Raw genomic sequence first — 15,424 nt, 5'->3', positions numbered from 1 at the left:
GAGGATTAAGTCTAAGGTTGTACCATTATTATTGTATCGTAGCATTGTTATCTAGGAAATAATGTAGCCAGGTCATGCTCGTGGGCCAAATTAGGGTTTTAATAGAGTCTATTTGACTTGGGCCTGTCCAAGTCAAATTAGGGTTAGGCCCATGAGTGGGCGCCCCAACCCAATAGGGGTTGGCCGGCCGGCCACCCTCCCCCTCATATAAGGAGGTGGGGCGGCTAGGGTTTGAGCAGTCTAGATTGAAATCAGAATAATGTAGAACCTCGAGTTCAGTTATCTCCGTTCCTATGGGATCGGCGTGTGTGACGGCGTCTCGGACGTTCGTCCCGTTATCTAATAAAGATATGAGAGTTCTTGAGTTGTCAAGAGTGATCGTGTGTTCTCGGAGGTCCTTGAATCTGTCAAGGGTAGTCGAGCTTCTTGGCGTGTCTATTCTGCTTGAGGTTCGGCGTTCTTCGTCGAGTTGCTCGCCGGATTGGCGTTCCCCATCTTCAGGCTGCGTGTATTGCTCACGTGGTTGGGAGAATTATCAGGTCCTATGGATCAACGAGATGCACCGTGAAAGATCGGGCCAAGTCACCGTATCAGGAAATAAACTCATGTGGTGACTTTTTTCTAGTAATTAGCACCCTAGCCTGCGTATATTTTTATAAACGATGCGCAGCCGACGGTGCATTTGTATTTTTGAGCAGGGCACGTTCTAGCGATAAGGTATTTTTTTGAGTTGTTTTATGGTACCCTTAAATAAATAACAACCCTTTATTTTGGTCCATCCAAAGGTCTACAATAATTCATACTACCATAGAAAACCTGAGAGGTATGATTCCTACTCCTTGCAAATTGCAGCACCGCATCAAATAAGGTTGCATATGGGCCTGGCCCAAAAGAGCCCAGCTCATTATTCACGTGGAAAAACAAATATCCGCACTGCTTCTTCCGCGTCGACCTAGCTGCGTGGGTGCTGCCGCTGCCGGATTGACTTCCCGCCCTGTCGGGTGGTGTCCTCCATCGCCAACGGAGAGTTTGCCGCTGTAAGCGCCACTACTCCCGGTAAGGCGGTGATGGCGGCATCGGCCGGTGCAAGTGACGGCCGCGCCGCAAGTTCGAGTGCCACTACTCTGCCGGAACTGTCCGACATCGTAGGCGTTGGAGGTTCACCAGAGCACGCACAAGAGGGAGCAGCAGCATGCGAACCGCGCGCAGTTCCTGAGCGACATGGCCATACAGGGCCACTACCTCACCAATGCGTAGCCGGCCTTCGGCCGCGGCTACCTTATTTTCGTCGCCGCGCATGGCTCACTACCTCTACAAGCCGCCGCCGCACTACCCTTCGTGGGCCAACCACCACATCGCACCCAGCGGTCCAACCGCGGTGCCCAGGTACTACGGCAGCGGCACTGGCTCCGTGTCCCAGCCGATCAACGTCGGTAGTCCGATGTCGGCGGACGCGCTCTGGCGGGTTCCGGGCGTCGGCGTGACCGCACCAGCTCCGCGGCAAGAACAGCCAACGCCCGTGAATCTTGCTGGATGCGACGAGATGGCGATGGCATGAGAATTCGAGGACAAGCTAGCCTGTCGTCATCAGCATCGTCGTCTTCGTAGCATGAAGCAGTATGCCACGGGGGAGACGCCGCCGACAACCGAGCAAAACTGATCTTGGGTCCCACCTTGCGTAATTCAATCTCAAAGAAGAACGGGGTGGTACGTACTGTTAATTAATGGGTTCATTGAAAGATTAAGATCGCGAATTTGTTTAGCACGATCAGTGCTGCTATCGCATGTCAACGTTCCCCCACTTTTTTTTTCCTTGATCGATAATTCGGAGTTCTGGACCTATTGGGCCTAATCTGTAACGTTTAATCTGAGCCGTATGTGTAATTCATACCACTCCCTCAATTAAGAGTGGTAAAAGGTACCGTAAAAAAAGCCATTTTTTTTTCTAGTTTTGGTGTGCATGAAACGTACTGGGGCTGTTCTCTTTTTTAAAATTCGACAAAGAGTTGTATTGGAGTACTCGCCTGACGTGATGGTTTTTTTGCTGGACCGGCCCACACCAGTACGAAGAAGAAGATTTGGCCGAACAGCGCTCACGTTAGTCAAGGAAGCATCGGAGCAAGCACGGGACGGACAGTTTGGTTTTTTTGACGTACGAAAAAACTGTTCGGTTTTATTACCTACCAACACCACCGATTCGTAACTTATTAGTAGAGATCTGAACTCGAGGTTGAGTTCACCGAAGAGGAAGTCTGGAACATAATTAAGCAGCTCCCATCGGACAAAACATCTGGACCCGATAGGTTCTCGGCGAGGTTTTACCAGGCCTGCTGGCACACCATCAAAGCCGATCTAATGGCAGCATTCTCTCAGCTTGCTGAAGGCGATCAGAGAAGCTTCCATCTCCCGAACCAAGCCTAATCACCTTGCTTCCAAAAAAAGAAGCGGCAGCTGACATTGCGGATTTCCACCCTATAAGTCTAATCCACGGGTTTGCGAAGATCTTCTCAAAAGCAATTGCCTGCAGAATTGCACCCCACCTAGACTCTCTTATTGCGGTAAATCAAAGCGCCTTTATTCAATATGAAGATCAATTCAAGACAACTACGAGTAAAATATTTCTCAAATGGGTCCATTCTTGACATAGTTTTTCCGGCTAATGGATCAGCGACATGGAAGGCAATTAAACATGGCCTCGATCTTCTTAAACGAGGTGTCATTTGGCGCGTAGGAAATGGGGCAAATATCCGTGTCTGGTGTGATCCTTGGATACCTAGAACAACCCACTTTAGGCCTATATCGAAGAAAGGGCGGTGTCGCTTAAAATGGGTAGCGGACTTCCTCCAACATGATGGGGCCTGGAATGAGCAGCTACTACAACGATGGTTCTTACCCATTGATGTGCCTAAAACCATCTAGATGAAATGCTGAGGACTTAGCATGGCAGCCAGATAAACGCGGCTGCTTCTATGTCAGCCAGCAGTGCCTACAAATTAGCCTTTGAGGAGTGTATGGTAGCACAAGGAGTGGGAGCAACAAGCACGAGACCTACAGGTGAACGTCCTGCCTGGACGCTTATATGGCAGTGTCCTGTGCCACCAAAGGTGTTGGAGTTAACCTTGTTGCATACATATTTAGTCTCATCTTTATCTTTGATTGCATTGTAATAACCCTAATTTTTTAAGTATTAATTAATGTGAGTTGCGAAATAATTAATTTCTAATCATTTAGATTTTTGGCTAATCTCTAGTATTTGAATTTAGATTTTAATCTCTACTTGCAATAAAATTTGGACTAGTCAATCTAAATGGAAATAACTTGACCTGATTTGTGTGTGTATAATCTCCACTACAAATGCATGTGTCAGTGGAGCTACTCGTGTGTATGTGTAGAAACATTTAACACTGCATTATCTAGTGTTAGTTCTAGACGTGAGATGATTGGCTAGAAAAGGCAACGTGGCATCTTGCTAGAGGAAGTCAGCATTTGTGGCAGCACATCAGCTACGTGGACTCGCTGCATGGGGTTCAGAAAGAAATGGTGCTCAGTATGCTCACGGCAGGACGTCGGCAACGATTCTTTATTCAGTACGTGCAACCGGCAAGCGGCAGGATATTTTGGCTAGTGCCGTCGATCAGCTCTATAAATACCTAGCGTTGCTACTCGGTGAGAAATCACTGTGTTCACCGGTCTACCAACATATGCAGCGAGTAAGGTAGGGCTCCCATGCTGAGAAAGAATATAGAAGAAGATGCTGAATAGAAGGACAAGGCATTTCTGAACCCAGGTGTAGATGCTCTTGATTTAATAAAAAAATTAGAAAGAATAGCAATTTTTTAAAAAAAAATCTGATATTTTTGGAAAATGAACATGAACACTTGTTCTAACTTTACACCAAAAATCTCCGGAAAAAGACTTACGTAGTGATCTATGCAAAAAAGACAAATTGAAGTGATGTAAGAAACAAATCTAGACGTTCTAAACAGCACCGTATTTTAGCTTTTTTGCGCAAACCACTATAGATGTCTTTTCTCGGAAATTTTTGGTGTGTAGTTAAAACACTTGTTCATGTTCATTGTCCAAAAATATTAGATATTTTAGAATTATTTTACTATTTGTTTTGATTTTTTTATTAAATCAGGAGCATCTACACCCCAGTTCAGATTTGGTTTTTTGCTGAATAGATGTCGAAGAAAGCCAGGCCTTATACAGTGGAGAGTTTTAGTCATAGAGTGTATGCATATTTAACTTGCCTAATTGATCGATTTGGAGTCGTGCTGACATAGTTCAATCTCGCTGCCGAGGCAAGTAGATGCTTTTCTAATCCTTGATCCTGCAAGTAGTTATCCTGCTTCATTCTTGCTCCTTTGATCAGTATACAAGTAACTACTCTATCAACTTTCATGCTTCACTTGTACTTGTATATTCTCTTGATCCCGTTGATGCTACTTGATATAGTTGCACCATGATCTTTAAACATGTTTGATCTCATGTTGTTGGAGAGAGACGGGTAGTCATCTCCGGCTTATTGGTATCGCGTAATCTGCGGGAGCTCATGCGGAGCCTTGAGGCTATTGTATTTACCTCAAGGTAGTGATTATATCACTTATCCCTGCTATCGTAGTCTTCGGTATTGGTATCACGACCGCAAACGTATTGTACCGGTCACAGTTCAGGTATGGGACTATCTGTGTTCTCCGCTGGGGACGGCCTCTGTTCGGGAACGTGCCAGTGATGGATCCGTAGGAGCGACCGGCATTAGTAGGTCAGAGTGTTCGGGTCTTAGCGGGTAAAAGGACACTGCTTGGCTAGTGCCGATGGGGCTAGTCAAGACTGTCGATGTCGGAGTACCCCTCTGCAGAGTGTAAAATTGTGAATTTCACCCCTGTGATTTCCGGGTTGGGAAACTTACTTTCATGTGTGGCACCATGCTTTTAAATTGCCTAATACCTTAACCACATGTTTTGTTTTTCAGAAAAAGCATTTCTATTTTACATTTTATATGATTCTGTATAATCGGTTTGCTGAGTATGACTTGTCGTACTCATCCCAGCTCCCCAATGTTTTTATCAGAGTTGCGCAGCAGAAGAGTTCGTCAGTCGGAGTTTAGGCGGAACCAGCGGGTGGGAAGAGCATTAGATCAATCTAGTTGTAATTCTTATGTAATTGTAAAGTAAAAAATGTTGTATTTGAGCTTCTTGAGATCCATTGTGCTGGTTTTACGCCTGCATTTTTAGCCTTGCGCGAATATAAGCCTCTCGGTTTATAGGCGCGCGGCGGCTGTCTCGTCCAGGCCCGATTTCTGGGCGTGACATGCATCATGTTATGTGTTTAGTTGCTGGGTTAATTAATTGTATGTAGTAATGGTAGAGGAGCAGACTGGCAAGAGAGTACAGCACTAGTGATAGAGAGAGTGCGGTTCAGTGGCTAGTTTAGTACTTGCATGCACGTGAATTAGCTAAGTATTTGTTAGTAGGAGTGAGCTGCATGCAGGGATCAAAATGGCCGAGTCCCGTGGCCGTTAGACGAGCTTCAGCTGTGTTAGTGCTGAACGTGTGTGCGTGAAGTAAGAATCGGATCAAGTGTGGCTTGACCGTGTGTTGCATGGATTAGTGGGTGCGTATTAGCTGGGTTGGACCGGCTATTTAAGCCCTTGCAATCACCGTTATCTTTGAAAAGTTGAGAAAAGGAAAAGGAGGCAGAAGTGTGTTGCCTGAACATGCCTGAGTCTTCCTCAACCTCTTGTTTAAATATATATCATTTGGTATCAGAGCCTTTTCCGCTCGTGGTTCCTGTGCTGATGGCGGGAGACGCTGCCGATGCGAAGGCCAAGGAGGCGGAGCTCGCGATGAAGGTGGCGGAGGAACCGCACACTCCGCCAAGGGCGCAGCTCACCGAACACCGATGGCAGCGGCAGCAGCGGCAGCAAGCTCCGCGTGGTGGAGCACGTGGTTCGGCACAGTTCTGTGGTGGCCCTGCCTCTCGTGCTGACCCGCACGAACTACTCCGATTGGGCGCTTGTGATGCAGGTCCAGCTGCAGTCCAACGGATGGTGGACGGCGATCGAGCCCGGCATCTGCGACTACCACACCGACCGCGAGGCTCTGGCGTCATCCTCCGGGCCGTGCCGCCAGAGATGCTCCGCACGCTGGCGGTGAAGAGCACCGCGAAGGAGGCTTGGGACACCCTCAAAACCATGAGGTTGGGGTGCGAGCGCGTCCGTGAAGCAAGGGCGCAGACTCGCCGCACCGAGTTCGAGAACATCCGCTTCAAGGACGGCAAGAAGGTGGAGCAGTTCGCCATGCGCCTCACCGGCATCATGCATGACCTGGAGGTCCTCGGAGATGGCGTCACCGAGCTCAAGGCTGTGCAGAAATTCCTGCGCGCCGTGCCGAAGCGGTTCAAGCAGCTCGCCTACTCCATTCAGCAGCTGCTCAACCTCAAGAGCATGACGGTTGTGTGGAAAATATTGAACCCTAGAATATTGTGTGTTTATTTCTTGGGCCCTCGTGGGGTATATATAGAGGTACAATGGGAGGGGATAGACTTGTAGTACAAGAAGATGATGACTCCTCTTCTAACATCCCCCCTCAGTCGTAGCGGGAGTGAAGCGGACGATTGCGACTGGATTTGAAGTCTCGCGCTTCCGTCCCTCTTCCCGTCCTTGTCATCATCGGCGTCCCCTTCTGGTTCCTTCTCTTCCCTCCCGCAGTCACAGCGGGAGTGTCGTGGACACAACTGACGACGCGGACGTTGTTGACTAGAGTTCTTGAGTTGCCGTAGATGTTTTTGTTGGTGTCGATGTCGAGGTAGCTGAGCATGATGTAGCCGTGGTCGAGGTATGGTCGATGTCGTAGTCGTCATATGTGGTGTAGCCGTATTCGCCGAAGACGCAAAAAATTGCCCGTTTTTGGTCTTGGGGTTTTAGGTTTTGTGCGGCGGCGGCAAGAATTTGCGGAAGCGGCAAGAATTTGCGGCAGCGGCTGTGCGGTGACAGCAGTGGGTCTGCGGCGGCGACGGGTTTTTGTCGTAGCGCGGCGACGGTTCTGCGGCGGCGGCGGGGTTTTGTCGTAGCGCGACGGTGGCAGCTGATCTGCGGTAGCGGCGGGGTTTTTGTGTCTTAGGCGACGACAGCAGTGTTGATGAGGATGTCGATGAAGACCATGTAGACCTTGGCGATGTAGAACTCGACGTAGATCATAGTGTAGTCGTACAGCTTAACGTAGTTGTTCGGCTTGATGTAGACGTACGGTCGGGTCGGTGCAGTGTAGGTCGATGCAGTGCAGATTCTGGTGTTGAGGTGTTGACCAAGTCGCGCGGGCCAGCGTATGGCCGCGTGTTATCGTTGCGCGTGTTGCCGGTGAAGATTGCACATTTGCACACTAGAGACGCAGATTGGTCGTGTCGTGATTGTAGGAGAAGCTCCACGCGCGTAGCAGAGAATCCGATTGTTCATGGAGTCCCGTATACTCCCTTGATGGCGAATTCTCCGGCTTGATGTTGGTGCACCCCATGCATGGCAGAGCCTGGCCCGATCTGAACGGTGACACTCGTGGAGGTGCCGCCCGATCTGCACGGTGGTGCTCCTGGACGGGCGCGTGCGAGACGTGCTTGGCCGCCTGACGACGGGACTGCTGCCGCCAGCGGAGACCTAGCGCACGAGGTTGCCCTCCCGTGAACGTAGCGCCGCCGGTGATGCACAGCTGATGCCTGGTTTCCTTTGAGCTAAGCCGATATGCACCGACGAAAATTTGAGGGTATTGGATCTAGCATTTAGGAATTTTATTTTGTGACTAATTGATCTAATCTATGAATTCGAATTTTGATCTAAGATCTAAACTAAAGAACCAACCTAATCTTTGATCAAGACCGGGTGCCGCGCCCCCGAGGAGTGGTCTCCCCGGGGCCGGCGCGATGCGGAAGTGGTAGGAAACCTAGGATCGGCGCCGCGAAGCTAACCGCTCTGATACCATGTGGAAAATATTGAACCCTAGAATATTGTGTGTTTATTTCTTGGACCCTCGTGGGGTATATATAGAGGTACAATGGGGAGTGTGCATATATAGAACATTGGGGCATGTGAACCCACTTTTTGGAAAGTTCCGTTTGTGATGTCAAAACATGTTTTAAAAATCGAAACATAAAATAATTTCCCAGATGATCTCAAATATGTGCCCTGGGCATGAGTTTCGTGACGAAAAAACTTTTTATTTTGTCTCGGCAAAAAAGTGAAATTTTGCAGGGCTATATAGCAGTATATATGTGACGTATTTTGTCTTTTTTAGATTCTGAAATAAAAAAGTGGTTTCTCCGCGAAAACTTTCTACGCATACATGAAACATGCGTACGTACCCGGATATTTTTATTTCTGAATTTTTAACATTTAGAAAATGCATTTCCAACTAGGGTTCACATGCACCCATGTTCAAACCGGACTTTTCCTACAATGGGAGGGAATAGACTTGTAGTACAAGATGATGACCCCTAGTCTTACGTATACACCCCTACATATTATACTTCTAACAGGTTGAGGAGCTGACTGGCTGGTTCTTGGCTGTCGAGGAGGAGCTCGACATGGAGGAAGAGGAGGGTGGCCAGCACGGTGGGACTCGCCTTCTCCTCACGGAGGAGGAGTGGCGTGCTCGCGACCACAGCGGCCCTGGCAAGAAGAGGGGCAACTTCGACATCCGCAAGGTTCGCTGCTACAACTGCCAAGTCTATGGGCATTACGCGAGGGACTGCACCGAACCAAGGAAGGAGCAGGCGGGGACACCGACGACGAGCCGGCACTCCTTTGAAGGTTGTCAGGGAGCTCCCAAATAAAGGACAACAAGGTTAAGAGGGTGCTTGTTGGAGTTAACCTTGTTGCATACATATTTAGTCTCATCTTTATCTTTGATTGCATCAGGTCATGTGTTTAGTTGCTGGGTTAATTAAGCGCATGTAGTAATGGCAGAGGAGCAGACTGGCAAGAGAGTACAACACTAGTGATAGAGAGAGTGCGGTTCAGTGGCTAGTTTAGTACTTGCATGCACGTGAATTAGCCAAGTATTTGTTAGTAGGAGTCAGTTGCATGCGGGATCAAAATGGCCAAGTCGCGTGACCGTTAGACGAGCTTCAGCTGTGTTAGTGCTGAACATGTGTGCGTGGAGTAAGAATCGGATCAACCTTGTGTGGCTTGACCGTGTGTTGCATGGATTAGTGGGTGCGTATTAGCTGGGTTGGACCTGCTATTTAAGCCCTTGTAATCACCGTTATCTTTGAAAAGTTGAGAAAAGGAAAAGGGGGCAGAAGTGTGTTGCCTGAACCTGCGTGAGTCTTCCTCAACCTCTAGCTAAATATATATCAAAAGGTACGTACGCTGGGTTGAAAAATAGCAAATAATGGCCTAGCAACGCAAGCAAATATGTCCAAAAGAGGTATGGAAATTCTGCCCACGTGTAAAATATGTGTCACTGGGCCTGAAGATACTTTTCACACCTTTGTAGTCTGTCCCCCAGCGAGAAATTTGTGGCAGGCAATGAGAAGCATTTGGGACTTACCAGATGAAGGCCTGATCACACCCAATGGCAGGGAATGGCTCCTCCATCTGCTTGCCGTCATACCAGAAGTGCAGAGGGCAATGGTGCTCATGATACTTTGGAGAATTTGGCATGTGCACAACGAAATAACGCATGACAAGGATATGCCACCGGTGGAGGATCTAAGAGGTTTTTGGCAAGCTATCTGGACTCCCTCCTAATGATAAAACAAGACCCAAAGGCTGACCCAGTTAAAGGTAAGATGGTTCTATCCTATGATCAGGGCTTGTCTAAATTACCAAGAGAATTAGGTGGACGACAAAGAGGGCGCAAAGTGGGAGGTTCCAACTGAAGGTATGGTTAAGCTAAATACTATGGCTCCTTTGTTAACTCTGAAGAGGCTGGTGCAGGCATGGTGCTGAGAGATCACAAGGGCGTTGTCATTGCCGCGGCGGCACAATATCTGACGAATTGTGCAGACGCGCTGGAGGCGGAACTTGCAGCGATCGAGGGAGGCCTAGCACTGGCCTTAAACTGGACACCACTGTGCTTCACAGTAGAAACTGATTCTGTGGAGGCCATGGAACTGATTAAGGAGATAACGCCGAACACGACTAGACATGCGTCAAGAATTCAGGTTATACGTGAGCTGTTGAGGGAGAGAGGAGCTAAAATGGCCAAGGTGTATCCACAAGCAAACTCTGTGAGCCACGGTCTGGCCAAGATAGGTAGAGTACACCGTAGGACTGAAACTTGGTTTCAGAACTACCCCCAGGACATTGCTGAAGCAATTGCCTCAGATTGTATCTCTATTGACCTTTAAATGAAGTTTCTCTTCCCGCGCAAAAAAAAAAGACAACTACGAGTATATAATTCAAAGTGTCAAAACTTTCCATCGCCATCGTGCTCTCGCTCTTTTTCTGAAGCTTGACATTGCACGTGCCTTCGACTCTGTTTCTTGGCTGCTTCTTCTGCAAGTTTTGAGACGTTGTGGTTTGGGCCTGAAATGATTTCTCGAATTATTTGTCTTCTTGCATCTGCAAGCACTCGTTTTTTAATTAATGGCAGTCCTGGGGGCCGTACCTGACATGCTCAGGGCCTCGGTCAGGATGACCCTGCAATTAACTGGGTCTGCCCCTTTCCCTCAAGAAATTGATCACAGCAGAACTACAAATCCTGATTGAATAGATGGCCAGAAAATTATCTACATGGAGAACTCGATGCTTACTTGCAGTGGCCAGCTAATCAGTCTTATCAGCTATTGCAGTATATCATATGCTTTCTCTTGACACCCCTCCATGGGTCTTGAAGAAGATTAACAAAATATGCCAGGTCCTTTCTTTGGCATGGGTCTGATGATGCAAATGGTGGCCACTGCCTAGTAGCTTGGGAGCAAGTGTGCAAGCCAAAAAGTACCGAGGATCAGGAATTCATAATTTAAAGTACCTAAATGCTGCCTTGAGAATGAGGTGGTGCTGGCTGGAAGTCTCTGGACCGGCAAGATCATGGACAGGTCTCCAGTTCACATTATCTGATGATGCCGAAGAAATGTTTCAAACTTCTTGTAAATGTATTGTGGGTAGAGGCAATAAAATTAAATTCTGGACAGATACCTGGGTTGATGGGAGAAGTGCAGCCCATATTGCTCCAACACTCCTTGAATTTGCTAAGGCAAGGGGAGCAAAGAAAAGGACCGTGGCGGAGGCACTGCATAACAATGTATGGATCCAGGACATGTGAGGTGACCAAGCCTGCAAGCCATAACCGAGAACACTGATCTATGGGACCGAATCCAAGCGCTACCTCCCTGACTAATCATGAGGACTCCTTCAGCTAGAGGCTTACGGCTAATGAACATTGAACAGTACTCCTCTTCCTCAGCCTATTCTGCATATTTACCATCAACACAAGCTATGCAAAGACACTGTGGAAAAATTTTGCTCCCCTCAATGACAAGATGTTCTGCTGGTTGGCTTTCCGCAATCGCTGTTGGACAATGGACACATGACAACGCAGAGGGCTGGATCATCTTGACAGATGCACCTTGTGTGATAAAGACCTTGAAAGAATTGACCACCTACCCATACAATGCCCATATGTGCAAGCATTCTGGTTTAAATTTTGAAGGTAAAGAGATGGAGGACATTGTACCATTGCCAACAGAAACTATGTTCGATTACAGACCACATCTAAGTATTCGACAGATGGAGATGATGGAATGAAGTAACAATAATTGCAGAACATCAGAATAAGGAGGTCATTTTACGTCATTGAAGCCATAGAGTTAAGTAATATCCAGAACACAATATCACACCACAAGAAGTTAAATGTAACAAATCTGATGTCTAGATCAGAAGAAAATGATGGGCTAAGCACTTCATCCCAAATCCTTCATCTTGGAAATGGAACCATTTCACCATCCGTGGTGGCTGACATTTAATCCCACCAACCTGCGGGACAGAAACAATTCTAGTCAGCATATGTTATGTAACATATGACTAATTCACATATATGGTGTAGAATATATGTCATTCATGTTTCGTTACCATCGTCCTTTTCGTGCACAAATAGATGGTGTTTGTCTCTCTCGCCTTTTGACATAAAGCGAAGGTGACAACTCTCACAGGCAAACTTGAGTGGTGTGTTCTTATGGACTTTATTGATGTGAACAATAACCTATATCAGAACATAGAGCAATGAGATACATGATCAATATTGCACTAAACATATCAAAAGTGAAGACTTTGTAATACAGGTGTGCAAAAACAGTTTGAATGGATTATGCATTTCTTCTACTCCCTCCATCCAAATTTAGATAAATTCAAGATATGTTCAATGAGACGGAGCGAGTAGTTCATTTTCCTATCCTAGCTACGAAATGTGGATTGCATTTGTGAAAAGAAATGACTAAAGTTAGCACCAGTGTTTGTAAGTTCCTTTTCTGCACACTCCTATTTGTAACAAAATTTACATTTCTCATTGCAAAGACTATCAATAACACAGTTTAGGTGCTGGAAAGTAACTTGCAAAATTAGCACATACCGCGTCTTTCTTTGCAGGGACTTCAGTAGGTTTGTTTCTCATCTTGTAACATAATTCACATATGATTTTTCCTGCAGATCTTGCCTTCCACAGGGGGCAGAAATTTGTGTAGAAGAGGACATCATCATCATCAGTCCTGCGCAAATAAAATGGACAATAAACCAGAGTTACACTGACCAATAGTGGAGGATACCAAAAGTCCTAAGAACTGTGAATCCAGACACATAAGTGGCACAAACAAGCCACTTACTGGCCACCACTGAGAGAGAGCACCAGGTAAACAGTGGACTCCATCTGGATGTTGTAGTCTGCCAGGGTATACCCATCCTCAAGTTGCTTGCCAGCAAAAATGAGGTGTTGCTGGTCCGGATTGATTCCTTCCTTGTCATGGATCTTGGCCTTAATGTTGCCAATTGAGTCAGAAAACTCGACCTCCAGGGTGATGGTCTTGCCAGTGAGGGTCTTGACGATAATCTGCACAATTAAGAATTAGCATTCTGGTGAGTAAACAGTAACACCTCTAGTGCAACGTGCAAATAAAACCTAACATGGGAATGAACACAATGTCCTATGAAATGACAAAATCTTAGCAGATCTGTACCCCAACCAACATGGTGAGCAAAATAATTTGATCGAAGCAATTATGCATAGGCAAGACACATAATCTAGAATCTATGAGATTTCAAAGAAAATAACCGCACACAACGCCCGCGCCTAAGGTGCGCGCACAGATTAGAGAACAACAACGCCACGTTCGCGCACACCACGGGACCTCGACCTGGTGACACATCGCAGAACAACTCATCCCCACAAACAACATAATAATGCAAATAATTTACTGGTAGCAACAGGAAGAAAAATGGGGCTCGTCGTCGACGGCCCTTTTTTCTTAATCGTCTATTCTCCATAGGCTTCGCGCATTTCTTGTGGTCAGGAGGAGGGCGATAGAACATGGTCGTTTTTCCCAGAGATGCAGAAGATGTGGATGGTGTGTGCAATGGTCTAGCTCCTTTGTCTATGGGGAGCCAAGAGTGCAAGATAGGCATAATATGTGGCCGCTGCTACGTTGATTTATGTCTAAGTCTGATGCACCGTGGCTGATGATTGAGATTTTAATGACAAAATGTGGCAGGGTGGACACTACTGTAATAGGCGTGCAGAACGCCAGATGCTGGACATCCGTGAGGTGCTATCGCATTGCGATCTTCATGTCTTGGGTTTTGTGTGGTTACCGTGGACATAAAATAATAAGTATGAAGCGCAATTCCTAGAATTAATTACAAAACTAAGCTACTGTTGGAGATGAAAATTAATGCAACACAGAAATATCTCAATTTATTTATGACCAAAAAAGGTGAAAAATCCATCGACATACAACTAATAAATGAAGCTTGGACAAAGATGTAATGAAATACTACATATTACTGAAGAACAGGGTTGCAGCGCGGGTCCCGCATAGTCCCGCAAATGCAGAATCAAGGAAAAGTTTGCTGTTAGTTTTGGCTGAGGAAATAAGCATGGAATTGGTGCGGCTGAAGAAATCCCGTCCCGCAAACAGTCCCGCATTGCAACCCTACTGAAGAATTACTAGCACAACGAGCATGCTGATTTGATAAATGGACAGACAAATTTACTTCATAACAGACTAATTGTTACTCGTACAACATGCGAATAAAAGCGTAACATGATAGAGCCAAAGGGGGGATGAACACAATGTTCTATGAAACGGCAAAATGTTAGCAGATCTGTACCCTAACTAACATTGTGAGCAAAATAAATTGATCGTATGCAGAGCACAAATCGTAGGCAAGAAACATAATCTAGAATGTATGAGAGCTTAAACACAATACAATTAATCTGCCAATCAAGATCAGTCATGCAAAAACCCAGAAGGACAAAAGTTTCCAGATGTGCACCGACCCATTCGATGCTAGCCATCGCACACGTGTCTGGCGACGAACCTTTTGCACCGGTTTGTGTTACGAACCGGTGCAAAAGATACCTCATTTGCACCGGTTCGTAACACAAACCGGTGCAAAAGGTCCCTCGGCTGGCTGCTCACCACGAACCGGTGCTAATGACCCCTTTTAGCACCGGTTCGTGCCAAATCCGGTGCAAAAGCTATTTGGGGCAAAAAACCAAAGCCCTTGTTTCTACTAGTGTAAGTTAGGGATTTTACTTTTTTTATAATCAATTTGAGCTGAAATTATGGTATATTTTGTAGGTTTTAATTAGTATCATCCCCGTCCTCACCGCCGTCGATCGCTAGCGTCGTCCCCTAGCCGGCACCGTACAACCTCGGTGAGCCTCTTCTTTTTTATAAAAAAACTTAGTTTTATGTGATGAACTTGAATATTAATTAAGTTGGTCACTCATATATCCATGATGTTGTGTACTTAATGATTTTTGATATACATATAAAATGCAGATGAGTCGACAATGGATGTACGGTGACCGGGTCCATCCCGAGTTCATTATCGGCATGAATTATTTTCTCAACGTGGCTGAGGCAAACAGGCGGTCGAATGGTTTCATGTATTGTCCATGTAGTTCCTGTAAGAATATGAAGGATTACTCTACCTCGAAGACCCTTCACGTCCACCTGCTGGAGAATGGTTTCATGCCCAGCTATAATTGTTGGACCAAGCACGGAGAAAGAGGGGTTATATTGGAAGACAACGAAGAAGAAGAGGATAGTGACAACTATCCCTTATTCACCGAAGACGGTGGTAGTAGAATGGGGGAAGACGAAGCTGAAGAAGAGCTCATTTTCGATGAGCCGATTTTTGATGACCCGGATGACGATTTGGGTCGGGCCATTCTTGATGCGAAGATGAACTGCGGAAATGAAAAGGAGAGGT

The sequence above is a fragment of the Lolium rigidum genome, chromosome 1 (assembly GCF_022539505.1).
Source record: "Lolium rigidum isolate FL_2022 chromosome 1, APGP_CSIRO_Lrig_0.1, whole genome shotgun sequence".
In the NCBI taxonomy this organism is placed as follows: Eukaryota; Viridiplantae; Streptophyta; class Magnoliopsida; order Poales; family Poaceae; genus Lolium; species Lolium rigidum.
Note: the sequence above shows the minus strand (reverse complement) of the source record.